The 24,059-nt window shown below is 45.0% G+C and overlaps 1 long non-coding RNA gene across 1 annotated transcript in view; it reads left to right on the forward strand.

Annotated features, from left to right (window-relative positions):
* The window catches only part of LOC150060620 (uncharacterized), a 41,740-nt gene extending 17,887 nt beyond the window's left edge, over positions 1-23,853 (forward strand). The window contains exons 4-5 of the long non-coding RNA XR_016536237.1: positions 14,994-15,152; positions 22,667-23,853. This is a non-coding gene — a long non-coding RNA (uncharacterized LOC150060620). The remainder of the gene's footprint in view (positions 1-14,993; positions 15,153-22,666) is intronic.
* Positions 23,854-24,059: the final 206 nt, after the last annotated feature.

A 24,059-nucleotide genomic window follows, 5' to 3' on the forward strand; every position in this document is an offset into this window, starting at 1 on the left:
TAAAAAATCTATTTTGAAGGTAGACCTTTTGAACTGAACTGGAGATGATCATGTTAAGTGTAAGAAAACAGACTCAGACAAACATCCCTCATATTTTCTCTCATACAAGAAACCTAAATTAAAAAAAAAATGTGAACATAATATTTGTTATGGGAAAGGAGACCAGTAGGATGGGGCAGGTACAAGACTCAGTAAAGAGGACATGAAAATATTCGAAGTATACTGCATGAATTGACTTCCATTAACAAATGAACAAATAAAGGGAGACCTAGCCTGGATGGGGAAGAGAGCAACAAAGGCATCTTAGAGTCATTGCAGTTGGAGAGTCCTGGACAGCAGACAGAAGTCTGTCTCACTCTAGTCTTGTTATATTTACTGGTGTTAGGCAAGGCACATACTTTTGTTTTCTCACCTGTAAAGCATGATAAGAAAATGGCCCCACCTACTTTACCTCATTGTTGTATAACACCAGATACTGAAGGTAAAGGAGATAAGACATCTAAACACCTACTCAGGCCCCCACTCCTTTTTCTTCTCTCATAGTACAGCATGGTGGGGATTATGGATAAACCCAGATTGGCCTGGCAGAGCTACCAGACAATTATTTTGGGGTTATTCTCTCCGTGCAGGCATGGTGAGCTATGTTTTGGTTTGGGGAACTCCCTAATTCTGTGCTGTGTGGGGAAGTGAGTGGGAAAGATATGAATATAACTCAAGCACTGGGAGCCCCAAGTGGATGGTGTGCAGCAGTGATGCGCAAAGATTCTGATCTCAGGGCCATTATCCCCTTCCTAGCGTTATTGAGGTATAATATACAAAAAGCAGTGTAAATTTAACACGTTCATCTTAAGTTTGGATTTGTATACAATTCTTCCTCTGTGATACCCTCACCATAAGCAAGTATAAAGATGCAGTAAACATATCCTGAGCCTCCCTTTTGTTACTTTTCTGTTTTTTTTTTTTTTTTTTTTTTTGAGGGAGAGTAAGTAACAATGCAGGTGCTATAGTGTACAATTTTAGAACTTATTCACTTTGTGTATAGAAAAATGGATAAAGAAATTGTGACATGTTTTGTAATTGAAAAGTAATATAAAGGTTCCCTCCTCCCCCCCCCCCCAAAAAAAAAGAGCCTAGTGGTAGAGTACTCCCCTAGCATGCATGAAGCCCTGGGTTTGATTCCTTAGTACCACATAGAAAAAGCCAGAAGTGGTGTTGTGGAAATGCAGTCAGCATACAGAAGAGATAACTAAATACCCTTTTTATTTTGGCACTATTTGTGTGTGTGTGTGTGTGTGTGTGTGTGTGTGTGTGTGTGTGTGTGCTAGTCCTGAGGTTTGGACTCATAGTCTTTGAGCTTTTGTGCTAAGGCTAGCACTCTACCACACACATGGCCACAGCTCCATTTCTGGCTTTTTGCTGGTTAATTGGAGGTAAGAGTCTCAAGGATTTTTCTGCCCAAGCTGATTTTCAACCATGCTTTTCAGTTTTCAGCCTCCTGAGTAGCTAGGATTACAGATATGAATCACTGGCACCTGGCTTGTAGCACTATTCATAATTAGCTAAGATAGGGAAACAGCCTAAATGATGTCATTAGATGAATGGATAAAAAAAAAGTGGTATGTACACAGTGGACTTTTATTCTGCCATAAAGAAGAATGAAAACATGTCACTCATAGAAAAGTGGAGGAGCCGGGAGTTTGGCCTAGTGGTAGAGTGCTTGCCTAGCATGCATGAAAACCCAAGTTCGATTTCTTGGTACCACATACATAGAAGAAAAAAAAAAAAAGCTAGAAGTGGTGCTGAGGCTCAAGCAGTAGAGCTCTAGCCTTGAGAAAGTCCAAGGACAGTGCTCAGGCCCTGAGTTCAAGCCCAGGACTGGCAAAAAAGAAGAGTGGAGGAGCTGAAGATTATTATGTTAAATGAAATCAGCCACAGAAAGATAAAGTAGGGGGAGTGGGGGAAGGGAAATGAGAAGGGATATCAATGTGTGAGAAGTAATGTACCTACTATGTAACTGTAACCTTTTTATACATTACCCCAACAATAAAAAATAAATTTTTTATTAAATAATTTATTAACATTGACTTTTACATCATATTTCAAGTGACATGTTTAACAAACAAGTTTTCAAGAAGGGAATCTCTATATGTAATCATTGGCACTTAGTTTTTAGAACATAATCAAAATTAGGCTAAGGGTTTGTATATCATAGATACATATTAATCTATGTAATAAAACATTATGTCTAGGGCCCGGGAGTTTGGCGTAGCGGTTAAAGTGCTTGCCTAGCATGCACAAAGACCCGGGTTCGATTCCTCGGTATCCCACATACACAACCAAGCCGGAAGTGGCAGAGACGAGACACAACCAAACCGGAAAAGTGGCAGAGACAAGACTGCGACGGCGACAGAGAGCAAAAGAAGCGAGCTGAGCGGAAGTGAACAGAGCCCAACCGAGTGGTGGCCGGAGCGAGCGGGGCCGGAGCGAGCAGGACCGGAGCGTGCGGGAGCGAGCCGAGCCAGAGCCAGCGAGGCCGGAGGGAGCGGGGCCAGAGCGAGAAGGGGCCGGAGCGAGCAGAGCCAGGAGCAAGCGAGAGCTGGCCGGGCCGGAGCGAGCGGGGCCAGAGCAAGCCAGGAGCAGGGCCGGGCCGGAGCGAGCGGGGCCAAGAGCAAGCTGGAGCGAGCCGGGCGGAAGCAAGCGGGGCCAGAGCGAGCGGGGCCTGAGCTAGAAAGAGGGGCCTAGCCGGGCCGGAGCGAGCGGGACCAGAAAGAGAAAGGGGCCAAAAAATAAAAAAACAAAAAAAACATTATGTCTATAGAGTCCTAGCAAAATAAAATGTTTTAAAAAGAGAGGGATGTGGGGGGGAGGGAAAGTGGGAGAAAAACATGGGAAGGGATGTCACTACCTGATGCATGTAATTGTTAGCCTCTCAATACATCACCCCAACAATTAAAAAAAAGATAAAGTATGTTTTCTCTCAGTATGTGGGGGAACAAAGGTAACTTGAAATACAAGATGGACTAATGTGTAAGGGATCAGGAAAGAACTGGGAAAGGGAGGAAAAGATATGTGGGGTTATTACAGGCATGTATGGAAATATAATGAAAACCATTAGTTGATACAATTAATATAATTGGGTAACAAGTTGATTCTGAGACCATAAAAATAGTAATATATGTCCACAGTAGAACATATATACATGTGGTGTATTCAGACCGCCTTAAAAAGAGGGAAATGTTACAATCAATGATATGAGGGGACTTCATCACCATGCCAAATGGAAAGAAGCCAGTCAGTCACAAAGGAAAAGAACTGTGTTGACTCTGCCTGTATATGGTATATAATTCCTTGTCCACATACATGACAATAGAATGTGGCCACCAGGAGCTGTAGGGGATCCATCTACCTCTGCCTCCCAAGTAAGTGGGATTATAGTCATTTGCCATCACATCCAGCTGAAAAAGTAATCTTTTTATTTTGATTTTTGTTGCTGGTCCTGGAACTTTAACTCAGGGCCTGAGCACTGACCCTAAGATTTTTTTTCTCAAGACTAATGCTCTACCACTTGAGCCACAGCACCACTTCTGGCTTTTTTGAATAGTTTATTGGAGAAGAGTTTCACAGGGACATTTTTGCTTGAGCTGGCTTTGAACAGCAATCCTCCAATCTCAGCCTCCTGAGTAGCTAGGATTATAGGCATGAACTACCAGCACCAGCTTTGAAAAAGTTACATTTTGCTTGGTGCAGTGGCTCACCCCTGTAATCCTAGCTACTCAGGAGACTGAGATCTGAGGGTTACGGTTTAAAGCCAGCCTGGGCACAAAAGTCTGTGAGACTCCAGTTAACCACCAGAAAACTGGAAGTGGTGCTATGGCTCAAGTGGTAGAATGCTAGCCTTGAGCTGAAGAGCTCAGGGACAGTGCCTAGATCACCACCACTACCACACACACACACACACACACACATATATAAAATCAAGGGTCAAGATTTGATAAGACTGATGGTTATCAGTCATGTACATTCTTACATGAAGCTGGGCTGTGCACACATGGGTACCTGTGTATTGTTCCTACTGCTTGAACTTGGGATCTAGGTGCTGTCCCTAGCTTCTCCCCCCTTCCCCAAGATAGTACTCTACTATTTGCACTATAGCTCTTTAGTCCATTGGGGTTTTTGGTTTTGTTTTGTGACTTGTTGGGGATAAGAATCTCATAAACTTTCCTGCTTGGCCTGGTTCAAGCTGGACTTTTTGATGGTGTTTCCCCCCCCCCCACCCCAGGTCTTGGGGCTTGAGCTCAGGACTTAGGCACTGTCCTTGGGCTTTCTCAAGACCAGAGCTCTACCACTTGAGCCACAGCACCATTTCTGGGTTTTTCTTTGTTTGTGGTACTGAGAAAGCAAACTCAGGTCTTTGTGCTTGCTAAGCATGCACTCTACCACTAGGACACGCTTCCAGTCCTTGAAACTGGACTTTTTGTAGTACTAGGATGTGCAGTGAAGAATATGATTCCTAGTATGCTTTGTTATTTCTTTGTTGATTTGGGTTAAGGTCCTAAAGTTTTACTCATTGATTTTGCAAAATTAGGGCAAGTATTCATAAAGTAAATATTGTAAAACACCTACCTTTTGGTTTTATAATAAGAGAATGTGGTCTTGATTTAATGTACCTTCCTGGAAGGGTCTTGGGTACATCAGGAATCCCTAATTTGAGAGCCACTGGTCTATGTGACTGTACCTTCACTGTCAGCCTCCCTGTTCCCTAGTTTTCTCGGCCATAAGGTAGTCCTGGGTGGGCCCTCAGTCTCTCCATATTGGTGGATTCTGTCTGCAAGTCTTTGAAGCTACCTTTCCCATAGATAGTGCTACTGCCCCTAGCTGCTTGTCATCCTCCCTCACGCTGATTTTTCTCTTTTTGACTCCTCCCCTTACATCCCCTTGTCATCCTTTATGCTGTTTGACTGCCTCCAACTTATTCCTTCTCTGGTCTTTAACTGTCACAGTTCTCTAATTTTCCTTTTTCTTTTTGCCAGTCCCAGTGCTTGACTTTAGGGCCTGACCACTGTCCTTGGGTTTTCTCAAGGCTAGTACTCTACCAGTTGGTAGTTGATTTTTCTACATATGTAGTACCAAGGACTTGAACCCGGATCTTCATGCATGCAAGGCAAGCGCTCTACCACTAGGGTGAACTTCCAACCCCTAATTTTTCTTTTTTTGTTGGTTGTAAGGCTTGTACCCAGGGCTTGGGCACAGTCCCTGAGCTTTTTTTTGCTCAAGGCTAGTGCTCTCCTCCTTCAAGCCACAGCTCTACTTCCAGTTTTCTTGTGGCTTACTGGAGATAAAAGTCTCATAGACTTTCCTGCCTCTGCTGGTTTTGAACCATGATCCTCAGATCTCAGCCTCCTGAGTAACATGGATTACAAGTATTAGCCACAAGAGCCCAGAAGTTCTTTTTTTTTTTTTTGGTCATGGGGCTTGAACTCTGAGTGCTGTCCCTGAGCTCAGGTCAAGGCTACTGCCCTACCCTTGAGCCAAGCCCCACTTCCTATTTTCTACAGGTTAACTGGAGATAAGGCTTTCAGGTCCTTTTGTGCTGGGCTGGCTTTGAACCTTGATCCTCAGATCTTAGCCTCCCGAGTAGCTAGAATTACAGGCATGAGCCACTGTGCCCTGCTAAGTTCTCTAATTTTTGTCTTCATCCAGATGTATCTTGTGAACTTCACTTCCTTGGTTTCACCCAGGACAGCTCGACCTGTATGTCCTACAGCCATGTCCAAGTCTACATGCCTAACCTGATTTCATCAGCTTCCCCACACTGCCTCCTCTTCCAGAATAACCAGTCATGGTTAACTCATCACCTCAGCTTTATAAGCCACTGCCTGGAGGCCTCCCCTATCCAGTACCCTAATCTAATCACCCAGTCCTATTCATTCTGCCTCCTAAATATTTTCCAAGGTATCTTCCCACACTTCCACTTTTCCTTAAATGCATACTGAATATGTATCAGCCAGGTACGGGAGAGTGAGAGGATTACACCTAGAACAAAAGGTTCCTGACCTCCCAATAATTCCATGACAGTGTACAGAGGCGGAGAGAAAAGTACAGGGCACAGGTCATTAAGACTCAGTACCACGAAGGAAGATGGTAAAGGTGCTTAGAAATGCCTAGAAACTGTAGCCGAGGGCTAGCTTAGGTGTTAGGGGAGGCTTCCTAAAGGAAGTAGCTCTCATTCTCAGGCTGCTCACACGGTGGGAGTCAGCTGAGTAGTAGGGGTGTGATGGTGAAACACCTCCCTGGTAAATGTGATCATCTCCTTTCCCTGCTAACTAACCCTTTTCTGAGTTGTCTGAGCATGACCACGGCCTGTAGGTTAAAGTCCAGGTTCTTGTGGGCCTCACCTTCCACCCTTCCCTTATGTTCATTGTAATCACCCTGCGCTGCTTTCATTTCCCCCCAACACTGCTCACTCTCAGGCTCCAGGCCTTTGCATATATGGTTCCTCATGCCCTCCATCCTTTCCACTCTGTTCTGCATTGCCTGTCTCTCAAGCTCTGACTCATCAAGGTCAGCTGGCTCAGAACTTCCCTGATCCCTCCCATGCAGACTCTGTGGCTCGATGTCCTATGCTCCCCACCTATGAACATAGGTGAACTCATGCCCTTGTCACGTCATTAGAGCTCAGCCACGTGTGTATGTCTGTCTTCTGGCTGCCTCTGCAGGATCTCAGCTTCTGCCTTCTTTCCATACCCTTACCCCATGGTCATCTTGGATGTCCCCAGGGTGTGTCTAGTGTACAGGCTGAATAATTACCACCACCTTTTCCCATCTCTTCCCTTCCTCCTGTTCTGCAACCTTCCTTTGCCCCTGCCACACCCTCAAATTGTGCTGGAGATTGTCATACCCACAGCACCTCACACCTTTAGCAAGTTTCTGGCCCTCCCAATGGCCTCACAGCAGAAGCTATAGGCTTCTAACTAACCTAGAGAACCATGGGGCTTGGTCCCACAGGTAGACTTAATTCATTCTAGGTCATAATCACCTCCTTTACTGGACAAAACTTTGTGTCTAGGTCAGCCTGTGTTGTCTGTTTCCCTCTTTAAAAAATTATTGTTTGGCTGCAGGTTTAGCCTAGTGGGAGAGTGTTTGCCTAGCATGCACAAAGACCTGGGTTCGATTCCTTGGTACCACATGTATAGAGAAATGGTGCTGTGGCTCAAGTGGTAAAACTGTAGCCTTGAGAAAGCCCAAGGACAGTGCCCAGGCCCTGAATTCAAGGCCCAGGACTGGCATAATTTTTTTTTTTTGTTAGCTAGGTGTGGTAGTTCACGCCTGTAATCCTAGCAGCTCAGGAGGCTGAGATCTAAGGATCGAGGTTCAAAGCAAGTTGGGGCACTAAAGTCCAAGAGACTCTTATCTCCCATTAACCACTAGAAAACTGGAAGTGGTGCTGTGGCTCAAGGGGTAGGGCGGCAGCCTTGAGCTGAAGAGCTCAGAGACAGTGCGAGGCCCTGAGTTCACACCCCACAACTGACAAAAACCACCACCACCAACAAAAACCCAAACCTCTTATTCCCATGAGAGTTTATTTAAAAAAAAATATATATATATTGTATGGACTGGGTGTTTGGCCTGTTCAAAGATCCAGGTTTGATTCCTTGGGTTCGATAGCCTTGAGAAAGTCCAAGGACAGTGTCCATGCCCTGAGTTCAAGGCCCAGGACTGGCCAAAATTTGATAGGGAAGGGGGGAAAACCAAGACAGGTGGGGGGAGGTGGAGGGGAGGGTAATGGGTACCAAGACATGTGAAAGGTTATCAATGTATGTGAATTAATGCACCTTCTATCTGGCAAATATCATGTAATCCTTTTATTAATTACAATAAAAAAGTTAAAAAAATAAAAATAGAGTTGATTCAGTAAAAAAAAGATATTAAAGAATACGTGTATATAAATGCTGAATATAGCTTTATCGTTAAGAAAGATAAAGATTTAGAAATGAATAATAATGTTAACAGTCTTCTCCCATCTCTTCTTCCATCCAGAAGCCTACTGTAGAAGTAAATGCTGTTAATTATTTGATGGATTTATTCAGCCTTTTTGCTTTGCATTTGCACATACACATGGCTAGGATAGTATTAAAGGAATTGATCTTCTGTCCTCTCTTAATTTTCCCCTTTCCTGCGCCCATGTTCCTGGAATTCATTATGTCCTGAACTGCTCCTTCAGGTAAGAGGTGTGAATCAACATTTAAGCCTCTCTAGCTTTTATGTGCTAAAGCTTAAGGGTTTAGGGCAGCTTCAAGATTTGCTGAGTAGCCCATTGAAGGACAGGGTTCTCTGGCAGAGACTAAAAGCCTTAAGTAGAAACAAGGTGGAGAAAGGATTTCCTGTGAAGTGGAAAAAACTCTTAGTTTTCAGCCCTGCACTCTCCTGTCTGGGAGGTAGGAGACCTAAGAGGAGCCCGAATCTGTGGCTTCTAGAGTCTCAGTGTGCCTTCTAACAGTTCACCTGGGAAGGCAAGAGGAAGGTCTCACACAGAGGTGGCCACATGCGGGCCAGATCATAAGGACTAGTCACTGTGCCCAGGATTCCTGGCTGCTCAGGAAGGGGCCCAGAGCAGCAGAGGTGATGAGACCTGGCCTCTGCCAATCTCGCAGACTCCCTCTCAGTACTGTCAAGGTCAATTCAGACACATCTGAAAGTAAGTTTCAGGATCAAAGCTGACCTTAAACACGAATTAAACTACATAAGCTAAAATGAAAATTCTTATACTTGAGTAGCTAGGATTACAGGCTCTGGTACCTGGCTCTATAAACTTTCTTTCTTTTTTTTTTTTTTTTGCCAGTCCTGGGCTTGAGCTCAGGGCCTGAGCACTGTCCTTGGACTTCCTCAAGACTAGAGCTCTATGACTTGAGCCTCAGAACCACTTCCCATTTTTTTCTATGTATGTGGTACCAAGGAATTGAACCCAGGTCTTCGTGCATGCTAGGCTAGCTAGCACTCTACTGCTAGCTAGCCAAACTCCCGGGCCCCACACCCCTTTTTTTTTGTGGGTCTTGGATCTTGAACTCGTCTGGGTGTCCTCCCTGAGCTTTTCAGCTCAAGGTTACCGCCCTATCCTTGAGCCAAGCCCCACTTCACCATTTTCCTCAGGTTAATTGGAGATAAGAGTCTCAGGTCCTTTTGTGCCTGGGCTGGCTTTGAACCTTGATCCTCAGATCTCAGCCTCCTGAGTAGTTAGGATTACAGGCAGGAGCCACCATGCCCAGCTAGAAGCTTTTTTTTTTTTTTTTTTCTTTTTTTGCCAGTCCTGGGCTTGAGCTCAGAGACTGAGCCCTGTCTTTAGACTTTCTCAAGGGTAGAGCTCTACCACTTGAGCCTCAGCACCACTTCCGGCTTTTTTCTATGTAAATGATGCCGAGGAATTGAACCCAGGTCTTCGTACATGCTAGGCAAGCACTCTACCACTAGGCCAAACTCCCAGCCCTAGAAGCTTTTTTTTTTTTTTTTTTTTGGTAGTTAAACAGAGTTTTATTCCGCACCTAGCATCGAGAATCATACTGACAGGCCAGGGACATCTCTACCTAGAAGCTTTTTAAAAGTGTATGTTCATGGTAGAAGATTTATACAGTACTAAAGGAGAAAGCACCATTTCTCCAGCCCTCCATTTTATCTCCCTATATATAAATATCCTATTAGCAACCATTTAAGTGTTCTAGAAATTTTCTATGCAGGTGAAGTCATGCAACTATTTATATATAGCTTTTAATCATATCAAGTTCTAACTCTATGCTTTTCTGTATATATTTTCTTACATATAAACTTAGCTGACTTTTATATATAATGCAAGTAGTATTCATTATTTATTATGAAGTAGATTCAACTTATCTAAGTAAATACATAGTTCTTCATTTCTTTCAATGGCTGCCTAGTAGTCCAGATTGGAGATTCTACATAGGGTTCTAGGTTTTTAGCCATTACCAATTAAGGGTATATGAACACAAGAACAGTTAGCATTTGCTGACCACACGTGTGTTGTCGAAAAGTTACAGCCCTTGTAGCATCCTAATGAAATGGCCCTCTTGGTATAGCTCATTGTGAATAGTGCCTGCATCCCATAACAACGCCCTGGATTTCATTCCCAGGATTGGGGGTGGGGAGGGAGACTCTCTTATTGTTTCTACTTCACAAATGAAGGAACTAGTTCTAGAATGGCCCATAAGTTCACATGGTGATAGTGATCTGGGACTTGAACCCAGCATCCAGGTTCCTAGCCTGTGCTCCAAATGACAATGTAGCCCCTCTTTCAATCTATACCAGAAAATATACTCACAGTAGAACCTATTAGGCCAAGATATGTGCTTTCTATACTTTAAAGTGAGGAATGATGAGAAAATTATTTCATGAAAAGAGCTATGTGCTGCTTTTCCTAACTTTAAGTTGTGGAGCCCAGTTGTTATGAAAAGAGGGGCTGCCACCACCTCAATGTTGAAGTTCCATTTAGTACAAGTACAGGCATCCTTTCTGATGTGGCCAGGCCTGTAGCTCTGGATTCAATCTATTTTCTCTGTTCTGGGCTGGATTGGACTCTCAGAAATCATAGTAATGCCTCTCATGCCCTCTAACTAAGGTCAAGGCCAATGGCTGCTAGAGGAGTCTGCTTCTGGTTGCTTCTTTTCTCTGCATTTTTTTGGTCTCCCAAGAGGGAGAGCACCTCCCAACTACAAGTTCACCATACCCCACTTTCCTCTTCCTTCTGCTAAGAGGAGAAAAGTGTAGCCACCTATCCAAAGAAACTGACTTGTCCAGGTTTTGACTCCCTACCTGCAGTTCCCACCTGTAACCACTAGGGGCCCCATTGTAGGCCCTTCAAGTATTGAGCCACACCAGACCTGCACAGAGGTGGGCTGTCCTTGTGTAGCCTGGCTTCTTTCATGGTTGTGGCGTTTATAATACTGCAGCAGTGATATTTAAATGAGGACAATTTTATCTTCTACTTGCAGCAGGGAATATTTGGCAATTTGGGGAGATACTTTTGGTTGGGACAATTTGGTGTAGATTGTGTGAAAATGCATGTATGTGTGTGCATACACACAACACACTTGCATACATGCATATTCGTGTACATACTTATACACATATACTTTACTTGTAAGTTAACCTTCTCACCCAGGAGGAGCTGGTCAGCCTGGCTGCAGATGCGGGGAATGAGGCTTAGGGATGCTCTGATCCGTTTCATAGTTCAGATGTAGAGAACACATCTGACAGCCAAGCTGCGGAGTGATAGATGGGGTGCGGGCTGGGGAAGGAATGGGCTTGATCTGTTGAACCAAAGCCAACTTTGCACTAGAAACAAGGAGGAAGCACTTATCAGGCTCATTAATTACAGGATGCCACAGGATTGATTGTCTTTGCCTCTGGGTGTGGGCAGTATCCTATGCTTTAAACAAACAGCCCTAGCACTCAACAATAATTAACAGTGACAATAGGCATCTTCATAGAACTGGACTGACAGGTAGCCACAACACACAGCCCCAAGCCTGGCCTAGAACCAGGCTTGGACGCCACACCTCTGTGTTGGCTGGCCTTGGCCATCCCACAGCACCGTGGGCCATTTGCTGAGAACTTGCTCAGTATAAGACATGGAGAGAAGCACAAAAGAAATGTGAGGTTTAGCCATTGAGTGAATTTTCCTTGTTAATAAACTTCTTATGGACCTTGTATCTTTTTTTGTTTGTTTGTTTTTTGTTTGTTTTTGTCAGTCACGGGGCTTGAACTCTGAGCCTGGACGCTGTCCCTGAGCTCTTCAGCTCAAGGTTACTGTCCTACCCCTAGAAACAAGAGCCACTTCCTGTTTTCTAGTGGTTAATGAGATAAGAAACTCAGGTTCTTTAGTGCCTGGGCTGGCTTTGAACTGCGATCCTCAGATCTCAGCCTCCTGATTAGCTAGGATTACAGGTGTGAGCCACTGCGCCCAGCTTCATTGAGGTTTTATCATGCAATTCAGGATCTGGCAAATCATATCCCTGTTCCTTTTCCATTTTTTTTGGTTGTTGTTCTTTGCTGTTAGCTATTTTCAGCAGTTTCTTTTTCTGACAGTTTTTCCCCACCCCTTGAGTCACAGCACTACTTCCAATTTTCTGGTGGTTAATTGGAGGTAAGATTCCCACAGACTTTCTACTATATATACATATATGTATGTGTATATATATATATATATATTTAATACAATTTAAAGCCTGTACCCGGGTTGGCTTTGAACCTCGATCCTCAGATCTGAGCCTCCTGAGTGGTTAGGATTATAGGTTTGAGCCACAGTTCCCGGCTTCTTATATCTTAATATATATTGTTTTAGCTAATCTCTTATTTTTTCCAGTTTAGGTTATTAATAACTGCAGCCATTGTATATAACATGGACACATTCTTATTTTTCTTTTGGGTATAGCCTTTAAAGAGAATAGCTAGATCAATGAATGGGCACACTTCTGAGGATGTGGATACGTATTGTCAAATTGCCTTCCAGAAAGGACATGGTAGCTTAGGCTCTCACTACCAGTGACAGAGTATCTTGCTATATCAGACCCAACACTAAGTATTAACTTTTTTGTTGTTATTGTTGGCCATGCGGCTTGAATTCAGGGTCTAGGTGCTGGCTTGAGCGCTTTCACTCAAGGCTGGTGCTCTGTCACTTTGAGCCACAGCTCTACTACTTCTGGTGGTTAATTGGAGATGAGTCTCATAGACTTTGCTGCCTGGGCTGGCTTTGAACCTCGATCCTCAGATTGCAGCTTCCTGAGCCACCAGTGCCCAGCCATATTTTCCTTTTAATATTTGCAAGTTTTATAAGCAAATAAATATTTCTTTATTGATTTTGTTAGCATTTCTTTTTACTATTATTCCTTTTCAGGCCAGTTACTGGTGATATTTTTGTTTGTTTTTAGAACTTATGTTTGAATTCATGGCTTTGAGCTTGCTAGGCAGGTACTGTAGCACTTGAGCTATGCCTCCAGTTCTTGTGATTCTTCATTTTTTTCTTGTTCTTTTTTTATTTTGTGCCAGTCCTGGGACTTGAACTCAAAGCCTGGACATTGTTCTTAAGCTTTCTTTGCTTAAGGCTGACACCCTACTACTTGAGACCATTCTGCCAATTGTGACTTTTTGGTGATTAATTGGAGATTATAGTCTCACACACTTTCATGCCTGAGCTGGCTTCAAACTACCATTCTCAGCAATTAGCTTCTTGAGTAACTAGCTATTACAGGTGTGAGCCACTGCCATCCAGCTAACCCTGGCACTTCTTTGTTCATGAGTCTGATTATGTACTTTATCTAGATTGATATTTTTTTCTATTCTAGTCTCCTTGTTTCCCATTTCATTTGTGGAACTTTTAAACTTCTTTATTAGTTCATGTAGTATATTCCTCTTTATTTAGCCAATCCTGGGGCTTGAACTCTGGGCTTGGCACTGTCCTTGAGCTTCTTTTGCTCAAGGCTAGCACTCTACCACTGAAGCCGTTGTGCCACTTCTGGCTTTTTCTGCTTATGTGGTCCTGAGGAATTGAACCCATGCCTCCATGCATGCAAGGCAAACAGTCTATCATTAAGCCACCTTCCCAGCCCCTTATTTATTTCCTGGGGGCATTGGGGCTTGAACTCAGGGCCCTGTAGGGTTTCTTTTTTTTTTTTTTTTTTGTGGGGCTTGAGCACTATCTCTGAGCCCAAAGCTACCACCTTACCCCTAGAGGCAAGCACCACTTCCTGTTTTCTAGTGATTAATTCAAGATAAGGGTCCTATGGTCTTTAGTGACTTTAGTGCCTGAGCTGTCCAGTGCTCACCACTGGTTATTATATTATTGGAAATATATAGTAGAAATATCATATCCTAGGTTACCATTTGGTTTTGTTCATTTTTAAAATACTCATAAATCTAAAATATTCATATAATCAAAGCCACCTATACAGTCATTCCAAACCACCAGGTGGAGGTGGCCATGACTGGAAACAAGAGGCCAGCGGGTTGGTCCTGCCACGATGCAGCCAGCTGCAGCAAGATGAGGCCCACACTGAACCTAGCTGGAGAGAATTCCCAGCTGGGCAGACTCAGAGTTGACAGGTGGTCAAGTGGTGGTGGCCATGGGTGGTGAGGGAGTCAGGGGAGGAGCATGGGTGATTCACAGGGCGCTGACCTGGGTGAGGGCTGAGCAGGTGGAGGATGAGTCAGGATGGAGACTGCAGAAGAGGCACAGGGTAGGCAGGGAATGATAGTGACGGTTTCTTGTTGAGTGGCAGCTCCTGTGAGGATAGCTCACGGGTGTTTAGACCTCTAAGACTGAGCTGGTTCTGACTTTGTGCCAAACTCAGAAATGCTATTTCTGCTACAGAATTATATGTTTGCATAAACTATGAATACTCTAGTGACTTTTACATTTTTTTCTTTCTTCTTTTTCCCCCTGGATCTCCCTATAGGCTTTCCTGCCTGGGCTGGCTTCAAACCATGATCCTTAGATCTCAGCTTCCTGAGTAGTTAGGATTAGAGGCATGCGTGAACCACCAGAGCCAGCAACTTTTACTCTCTTTTCTTTTGCGTTTAAATCTCATACTAGATGTTGTGCTATGAATTAAATTAACTTCTATTTCCTGAAGTACTTACTATAATATCTTCTCCCCTAATATCCTCTTCTCTTCTGGTGGGCCCTGCCTCGTGTCTTCCAGCTCCATATCTCCTTGGGTTGGCTCTAGGTCTCTCTGTTTTGTTCTGTTGCTATTTGCTATCATTGCTACTTCTGATCTACATTCCCCACTCCCCACTGTGGACACAACCTGGTGTCAGTTTCACTGGCAGTCATGCCTGAGACCTGGCCTTCAGGCAGTGCTCTGACCATATCTGAACTGTGAGGAGTTCCATGGGTTAGTTCTGGGGACTTTTCTTTTTTGAGGGGAGGGAGGATCTTTCTATAATCTAGTCTTCCTTCCTTCCTTCCTTTTGTCCCTATACCACAGTGTGGACTTGAGGCTTCCTGCTTCCTAGGCTGGTACTCCACCAATTGTGTCACACTTCCAGCTCCTCTTTTTGCTGGTTATTTTGGAGATGGAGCATCAGAAACTTTTCAGCTCCAGCTGGCCTCAAACCTCAATCCTCAGATCTCATCTTCTGGAATAGTAAGTATTATAGGTATGACCCACCAACAACGGGCTCCTTAATCTGTTCTTGTCTGTGTTATTGCCAGAAATAATTCTTTCCAGCTGCTGGCATTGAATGGCTCTTCTGATTTGCTTACTACATGCATGTTCCTCTTCTTTCATATTTATTAGACTCTGTTTTTCTTTTTTCTTTTTCCCTCCTTCCCTCCCTCCCTTTCTCTCTCTCTCTCTCTTTCTTTCTTTCTCTTTTTCTATCTCTTTTTTCCCCTTTCTTTCTCTCTTTTTTCCCTTTCTTTCTCTTTTTCCCTTCCTTCCTTCCTTCCTTCCTTCCTTCCTTCCTTCCTTCCTTCCTTCCTTCCTTCCTTCCTTCTCTCTCTCTCTCTCTCTCTCTCTCTCTCTCTCTCTCTCTCTCTCTCTCTCTCTCTCTCTCTCTCTCTCTCTCTTTCTTTCTCTCTTGTCCTGGGGCTTGAACTCAGGGCCTGAGCAATATCCTTGAGCTTCTCAAGGCTAGTGCTCTATCACTTGGCCCATAGCACTACTTCCAGCTTTTTCTGTGTATATAATAACCAAGCCCTGGTAACCCAGGGTTTTGTGCATGCTAGATGAGTCTTCTCCCACAAGGCCACACTCCTGGCCCCCTAGACTCTTTCTTACAGTGACTTTTTCACCATTTGTTTTAAGGAACAACAAAGTCACAGATCCTAAGCATACAATCCATGGGTTCATTGTGTGACTACTTAAGGTATTTCTGTTAGAGGTGGAAGCCTTAGGGAGTGGGGTGTGGGCGTGGACTTGAGATGCTGAGGCAGGTGAGATCAGCTGTGAATATATAGTGAAACTTTGTTTTTAAGAAAAATATTAAGAAAAAAATCTATTATAGGGGCCGGGAGTTTGGCCTAGTGGTAGAGTGCTTGCCTAGCATGCACGAAGACCCGGGTTCGATTCCCCAGTACCACACATACATAGCAAAAAGCTGGAAGTGATGCTGAGGCTCAAGTGGTAGAGTGCTAGCCTTGAGAAAGTCCAAGGACAGTGCTCAAACCCCGAGCTCAAGCCCAGGACTGGCAAAAAAAAAAAAAGATAAAAATAAAAATATATATTAAAAAAAATCTATTATAGAGGGGTTGAGATCAGATGCAGAGGAAAGCATGGATGTATTTCTTCACATCCCTTCGAACTGTCCTTAATGGTGTTAGAGGGAAAGCCCTCATCCATTTTGGCTGTAGGGAGGGCGTGGAGAGCAGAACCCCACTATTGCGAGCCTTGGGACTTCTTTGCCTCAATTTAATAACTGAAATGGGAGCAGGTGGTAGGTTCTGCTTCCATAAAGGCTACTTGAGGCAGGCCATGTAAGTGCACAAAAAAATGTTAATTGTTGTTTTTGTTGTTATTAGTAACTAGGAGGAGGAGGAGGCCTTGGTTCTCAACTAGGCATACACATCGGAATTACCTGGGGGCAATTTTGCTAAATCTACCTGCTCAACCTGGCCAGATCCACTGAGTCAGAATGGAGTTCGCACACCTCCCCCAGTCCATTCTGTTGCTCATCTATGGTTAAGAGCCACTGAACTAGAGGTGGCTGTGACTGGAAACAGGAGGTCATTGGTGGGCTGTGCCTGCGTGCAGGCGGAGCAGGCCGAAGAGAATGTTCAGCTGGGCAGATTGAGGCAGAGTGGGAGAGGTGACCACGGGGTGATGCCATGATGAGCAGGTGAGAAGAGGACGAAGGGGGAGGAGTCTGACTGACTCACAGGTGCTGACCTGGGTGAGGGTTGAGCAGGTGGAGAAGCCAGGATGAGGAGTTTAGAAAGAGGTTCTGTGTGGTTGACAACAGGTTGTGATAAATCCCTTTGGGCTTCTAGTGGAAATAACATATAATTGGATAGGTAAGCCTGGGTTGATGGGAGTTCAAGTTGAGAGAGATGGCTAGAGCCAGGGTCCCCAGCAGAGGAAAGCCAAGTTCACAAGCACCCATCTTCACAAACTCTGTATCCCCTTGCTCTGTCTTCCCTTGAGATGGAGAAGAGTTTATTCCTCATGTAATCCTTCCCCCGTCTCATTACAGAACACGGGGCAATACGCTCAGTGTTCTCATCCAAAAATAAATCACGGCTGTGCTCAAAGATGTCAGATATTTCTACAGTGCTTGATGGAGTTGCTTCATCCTTATCTGGGCAACATAGACCCTTATTAAGGAAAAAAGAAAAAGAGCAAGATTGGGGTGCGGAGTGTGGCCTGGTGGTAGAGTGCTTGTCTAGCATGCATAGCCCTGGGTTTGATTCCTTTGTGTATCACATACACAGAAAAAGCTAGAAGTGGTGCTGTGGGTCAAGTGGTAGAGCTGTACCCTTGAGAAAGCCCAAGGACAGGGCTCAGGCCCTGAGTTCAAGCCCAGCACTGGCAAAAAAAAAAAAGATATATTTGATGCCAGAGGCTATCCTCAAGAAAGTCCAAAGTCCATGGACAGTGCCCAATCCCTGACTTCAAGCCCCATGACTGGCAAAAAAAGAAAGAAAAGATAAAAAGATAAAAAGAAAAAGAAAGAAAAGAGCAGAGAAAACAGCCTCTTCATGTGTCATGACCATAGAAACATCTTGGTGACAGAGGATGGGTGATAAGTACATAAGGAGCATTCGAGGCTCAAGCGAGTGCTGGAACCCTACCTTTCTTTGGTGTTGGACTGCAGCCTTGAATGTGAAGTCACTGAAAATAGGACCCTCAACAAGGTAAAAAAATCCAGGAGTCTAAATTGTGTGTTTAATTCCTCCACGAGCCTCAGTTTGGCCTTTTAACAAGCCTCCACCTGACCTTGCAACTCTGAGAAGAAACTGGGGTGGAGCAGTTCTTTAGAGACAGACTTAATAGATAACAGAAACATGACACTGTATGATAGGATAGAGGGAGAAAAGGCAATAAAATAGAAACACAATCATACCACAGGCCAGTCCATGGGCCATGTTTGTACAGAATACCACTTGGATGGGAAAAGGAGATTTAAATGAAGCAGCATTACAGAACTCTAAGGTGACACCTTAGGATGATGTCCCATTCTGGCAGCTGACAGTATGGAGACTTTTTGGAAAAACAAGTTCATGGCAGTTTAAGTGATGGGATCATTGAGATGATGCCCATCTGCTCTCTAAGCTCTCCTAACTTCTGGGGGCCCTGTGGACAGGCACACTGCAGTCTTGGTTTGGGGCAAGTGTGCCCCCAGCTTGTCAACCTCAGCCCAAGGCATCTGCTGGGCTCTTTTGTCTGCCAATAGCTGGAGACAGGTGTGGAGAGAATGCTGAGGTGGAGTGTCCAGGTGAAGAGAGGGTAGGGCTGAGCCACTCAGTATTTAGCCATAGGGATGGCTCAGAGACTCCTCATGGTTTGGCCCAAGTTTGGGCAGCCCAACCCCCAAGACAAAAATCAGGGATCTGCACTAACTTGTGATGGCTTCATGGCCACTTCCCTCCTACCCCCTGCTTCTGTGGGTGACAGCAGGGCATTCCTGTTAGGAAGGAGACTCCAAAGAGAAGCCAAGTACTTCTGAGACAAGGCTGGATTGTTCCACACTTTCCAGGAGGCGAGACATGGAAGGCTGGGACCTGCCACCTCACCAGGAGCTCCTGTCTCACAACAATGGATAATACATGATACATCACACCTCCTATGGCTGATATTTGCAAATGTTATTTGACAAAATGATGAAACAGTTTCTCCTGGTAGAGAAAGAATGACAACAATAATCTGAAATAATATCAAAAGCCTTTGAGCTGGGCACATTACTATAATCTCAGCTAGGAGATAGAAGGATATTGCACCTATCTGAAGGACTAAAGACTAGGGACATAGTTCATGTAGTAAAGGCTAACAAATGTGAGGCTCTGAAGGCAACACCCCAGCACTACAAAAAGCAACAAACAAAAAACACCAACAAAACAAAAATATTTGAAAAAAATTCAGAGCATTTGCAAAGCTACTCTCATATGGCAAGTGACTGCCTCTTGGACCTGAAATGAAGCAGGAGTCATCCAAGTGGTGATCTCAAGAATCTGCACAGTGGGAAAATAATGTGAGAGGCAGTGAGAAACCTCCCAAGCTGAAGTATTCTAATGATGGAAATGACATTCTTATGATGAAATCACTAAGATTTTCACAGGAGGAAGGGGGAGGGGCAAAGCCGTAGCCTCAGTGGACAGACAGGCTAGGATTTGCACTGAGCCTACTGAATCTCCACATGGGTCATGAAGCTTTAGTGGTGGAAGGAATCACATGGGGAAATGAAGTGGCACAGAAGAAGCAAAGTCCAGACTTACCAGTGGTCATAAAGAAATCTAAGAATGGTCGCTTCCTTTTTGGTCTCTTTGAACCAAATGGATAAAGAAGGCAATAGCTCTTCCAACTTGCAGGGGCAGACAGAGTGCCCCTGTTGGAAAGTCAAAGTACCAGTCTCCTTGGGGCTGGAGGCCCGGGGCTGTTGGTAGAGCACTAGACAGTAGCAGGAACCAAGTTCGAACCTCAGTTTTGAATCTAAAAAAAAAGTATCCAAAATAATGGCATTCGCAGGGAAGTGGATGAATCTAAAGCGAATCATGTTGAGTGAGACAAGTCAAGACCTAAGGATCAAAAGGCTCATGGTATCCTTAATATGTGGCTATTAAATCCAAAGAGTACAAGAGCGAGGACTCAATAACTGCATACCCAATGCTATGGACATGGTAATGGAAATACAAACGTAACTATATAGACATAAAAACCTATGACTCTATAGACATAATGTTTTATTTCATAAATTAATATGTTTCTATGACATACAAACCCTTATTGTGATTAAGTTCTAAGTACTAAGTCCCAGTGGTTGTAAATAGAGATTCCCTCCTTGAACACTTGTTTGTTAAACTTGTCATTTAAAATATGATGTAAAAATCAACGTTAATAAATTCTTTAATAAAAAAAAAGTATCCAATTACCATTTGGTTTCCAATCCTGCCTGCAGTGAGGATAGTCCTGAAATTGTGGGGAAAGTGGAGCCAAGATCATTGCATGAAATGCAGCCCTCAGCAGAAGAAGATAGTGGTAGAGCCCCTTGCAACCTCTTCTCAGAGCAAAGATCCTCTTTGCCATTCAGCCAGCTGGGCTGAGCCCAAACCAGCACTTGAGGAGAAGCTGTCTAACCAGAAAGCAATCCATTTGTTATCAGTTCCCGGTTATAACAGACAAGAAACCAAAACTTTCCTGCTAACCAATTGATTTACTTTTTTTAAAGTAAATACCCCAAAGGGAGGCCTCTGGGGTGTTAGAGTCATCTCTGGGAGAGACAGTAAATGGCTTTGAGGTGACAAGCGCAGCATTCAAAACAGTCTTGTTAGAGTGGCGGGGGAGAAGGGGAGGATTTTATAAGGGGAGAGAATTTTTATATTTGGGCTCACTAAAAGTTAGTCATCCAAGTAGCTAGAATGGGGAAGCCAAGTAGCAGAGGAGAAACAGCTTCTACAGGCTCTAAGTAGACCTGGAAGGAGGGGCTCAGGTGTGCTCAGCCAATCAGCACACACCAGCGAGGACTAACAACAGGGCAAGGCCTCAGCTCTTCTCCACTTCCTGCTCTTGGGCCCCATAGATTATCAGGAGAGGATGGAGACAGACCCGAGGACCCTGATCACACAGGACACATCCAGATGGTTTACTGAGGACAGAGGGGTGGGAGGTAGGTAGAGGACCATCAGCCTGGAGAGGAGAGGTGGTCAGAGGAGGAAAAGCCATGAAATAAGAGGGAAGGCGCTGTTCTGCATGGCCCTCAGGCCATGTCGGGCTCTGGCTGAGGACAGTGCCCTGGGTCGAGGTGAGCTGTCAGTGATCTGCACAGACCCAGATCGCCTCCGGATCGCCTCAGAGGCAAGGTGAACCTCGCAAGAGCCTGCCTGGAGTGTGGCAGAGAGCCAAGGCAGGAGAGCTTGTGTGGGCATTCCAGAATGCCAGCACAGCAGCTTGCATACTCTTGATCAGCAGAGGATCCTCTCTCAGGGATGGCTTTTTTTTTTCTTTTTGCCAGTCCTGGTCCTTGAACTCGGGGCCTGAGCACTGTCCTTGGCTTTATCAAGGCTAGAGCTTTACCACTTGAGCTCAGCACCACTTCTGGCTTTTTTTCTATGTATGTGGTACTGAGGAATGGAACCCCGGTCTTTGTGCATGCTAGGCAAGCACTCTACCACTAGGCCAGACTCCCGGCCCGGGATGGCTTTTGTCTTTAACCTGCCTTTGGTAGGAGCACACATGGAGCAGTGATGGAGGAGAGGATGCTCAGCTGAGCAGCTGGATCAGCTGCATCAAACCTGGTGATCCAGTGGGGTGACAGATGTCGCCAGATTGCCCTCACATCCTTCCTGAAAAACTTCTAAAACCCCCTTCCAAGACCATCGCCGCCCCTTAGAGTGAGCAGGTCAAGGTTAAAAGAGTAAACAGGAGGAGGGGTTAAAAGAGTAAACCCAGGGCTGGGGAGTTTGACCTCATGCTAGAGTGCTTGCCTAGCATGAAGGAAGACCCAGGTTCAATTCCTCAGTACCACATACATAGAAAAAGCCGGAACTGGCACTGTGGCTCAAGTGGTAGAGCTCTAGCCTTGAGAGAGCCCAAGGACAGTGCTCAGGCCCTGAGTTCAAGCCCAGGACTGGCAAAAAAAAAAAAAAAAAAAGAAAGAAAGAAAGAAAAGAAAAGAAAAAGAGAAAGCAAGCAAGCAAGAAAGAGTAAACCTAGGAGCAGAACGTCAAGTTCTGCTTCTGCCTCTTTGTTGACCTTGGGGTACAGTACTAAAGCTGTCTGTGCCGCTGTCCCTTTATTAAAGATGAGGCGCATACTTGCTGGGATTTTTGTGAGGCTTCGGAGGTAAATCAAGGCACTTAGAACTATGCCACACCTGTAAATGGGCTGCGAGCTGCCCAGCTGCTGGTTTGCCTCAGTCACCACGTTGTCATCGCTGATTCACCATGAACATGGTGCTGCGGGGGTAGAGCTGCGTAGGTCGGGGCCTTGCTGTCAAGAAGCTGCAGCCGATGTGGAGGCATGCACCTGTCACATGAGGAGATGGGGTGTGGCAGTGCCAGAGTGGTGATGACACCTGAACAGGGCCCAGCTGAGAAGGCTCCTGGGGACAGTGGCACAGCTTCTGAAACTGTGACGTGGCTCTGAAGCATTTTCATTTCTCTCAGGCTGTTTGCTCTGGGGGTAGCTGTAATCCCATGCCCCATGAGCCCAGCAGAGTGCAAGGACAGGCTGAGCCAGCTGGGCAAGTCTGAGGGCAAGAGCTCGGCCCTGGAGCCTCTTAAGCACAGTGGAGGCCCACAGCCCCCATTCCTGAGCCTCAGGCCCAAGCGCTAAAGCTTTCCACATGCCCTCTGTGCCCAACACTGTGCTGGGTATTCTCAGTGGAGTTCTCCTGGAAAATGGGTGGTGTTAGATCATCCCATTTTACAGTAGGGAGAACAGGCTGGGACGTTAAGGTTCTTAGAATCGGTGAACCAGGACTGACAGCCAAGATTTTCCATGTTCAGTACAGGTACTGTTCCACATCCCACGCTGGGCAAGACCAGAGCTGACTCAGAGGAGAACCCTGCACTCCAGGAGGACATGAATGGAGCCAGCTGTCTGATAACTGACCACTCCAGCCTAGGGAAGCCAGAAGGGCTGAGAGAGGAGCTGTGCTCTGCTGAGCCCAGGCTGCCATTCCACTGAGCAACAAGGACCTGCCTGCTCCCTCCTTGTGGCTGGATCTCTCCCGGGGATTCATTGCAGACCAGGAAGGCGTTGGGTTAGAAAAACATGCTCAGTTTCCATGGCCCTCCTCCGTCCCCACCTCCCTCCCTAACAAATTCCCATCTGGACATACTCCAAACTGAAAACAGACAGGAGAGCTGTCCTGACTGAAGAGAGTTCTGGGACACATGTGATCTGCCCGCTGGCCCTTCTGTCACCTCCCCTGAGGAGGGGGAGGCCACACTGTGCAGTGAGCCAGCTCCTTTCTCTGTGGCAGGGGGCTTTGGCTTTGGCTTTGGCTTTGCAGTGCTTAGGATGGAACTCAGAACTTCACGATGCTAGGAAAGGGCTGTGCTCAAGACTTTAAGTTGTTTTATTGCTTTTGATTTTTTTCTAACTGATAAAATGCACATAAAAGTCACCATTTTGGCCATTTTTGAGCAGCATGAAGTACATTCACAGTATCATGTAACCATTACCACCATCCATTTCTAGGACTCTCATCTTTTCAAACAGAAACCTTACCCACTGACTTCCTAAGTTCCTGAACCCAACAAATATACTTTCTTGTCTCTGTGATTTTTGACTATTCTAAATACCACAGAGAATTGCACTCATAGAGTTTGGCTTAAAAAAAAAAATGTACCAGGGCTGGGAGTTTGGCCTAGTGGTAGAATGCTTGCCTAGCATGCACAAAGACCCGGGTTCCATTCCTTGGTACCACAAACATAGAAAAAAAGCTGAAAGTGGTGCTGTGGCTCAAGTGGTAGAGCTCTAGCCTTGTGAAAGCCCAAGGACAGTGCTCAGACCCTGCATTCAAGGCCCAGGACTGGCTGAAAAAAATGCAGTTTCTTTTACTTAGCATGTTTTCTAGATTCATGTGGGTCAGAACTTTTAAAAGGATGAATGTGTTGAAAATGAACTTGTAGGTGGGGATGGGAGGGGAAAACTGGGAGAGTGTCTAAAAGGAAATGTACTCTTGACCTGACTTATGTAACTGTAACTTCTCTGCACATCATCTTTATAATAACAAAACATTTTAAAAGGCTGAATAATATTTCATTGCATATCTGTGCATTTTCTCATCTATTTGTCCATCCCTGGATATATGAGTGATTTCTCCCTTTATGCGACCACTAATGAATAATGTCCCTATGAACATGGGTGAACAGATACCTGTTTGAGCCCCTA

The sequence above is a fragment of the Megascapheus bottae genome, chromosome 7, assembly GCF_031878675.1.
Source record: "Megascapheus bottae isolate mThoBot1 chromosome 7, mThoBot2.hap1, whole genome shotgun sequence".
In the NCBI taxonomy this organism is placed as follows: domain Eukaryota; kingdom Metazoa; phylum Chordata; class Mammalia; order Rodentia; family Geomyidae; genus Megascapheus; species Megascapheus bottae.